The sequence below is a fragment of the Tupaia chinensis genome, unplaced genomic scaffold (assembly GCF_000334495.1).
Source record: "Tupaia chinensis unplaced genomic scaffold, TupChi_1.0 Scaffold000573_1, whole genome shotgun sequence".
Classification (NCBI taxonomy): Eukaryota; Metazoa; Chordata; class Mammalia; order Scandentia; family Tupaiidae; genus Tupaia; species Tupaia belangeri.
The window spans coordinates 3,596,710-3,597,076 of record NW_006160087.1 but is presented as its reverse complement, the minus strand read 5'-3'; the positions used below and the strand labels follow the sequence as shown (position 1 = coordinate 3,597,076).

General features: G+C 48.2%; 1 protein-coding gene across 1 annotated transcript in view; it reads right to left on the bottom strand.

Annotated features, from left to right (window-relative positions):
* SNRNP40 (small nuclear ribonucleoprotein U5 subunit 40) overlaps positions 1-367 on the bottom strand; it is a 40,711-nt gene that overhangs the window by 14,839 nt on the left and 25,505 nt on the right. The window lies entirely within an intron of this gene.

Sequence of the window (367 nt, the reverse complement as noted above, 5' to 3'; positions counted from 1 at the left end):
GACTACGTGGGAGTCCAGTGACATAGCCATTACGCTAACTGCTGGTTCCCTAAATATATTTTTTACTTTAAAATTGCCAGAGGGGCGAGGCCCGCAGGTGATGGAGCAGTTATGGTGCTTGACTCCCACACTGTTGACTGTTTGAGCTGGTGGCCTAAAAATCACACTGGGTGCGTGTGTGTCAATGCCCAAAATCCCGAGAGGGGAATAGAGAAGGGACTGTGGCATAACCACCCTCCCTGGGGGTGATTTCTCACTTTCCTTCCATCTATCTTTCTCCAGCAAACACAAGTGACCTATGGCAAAACGTTAAAAAAAAAAAAAAAGAAACTTGCCAGGGGGGGGGTGCATCCACCAGAGGGAAAGA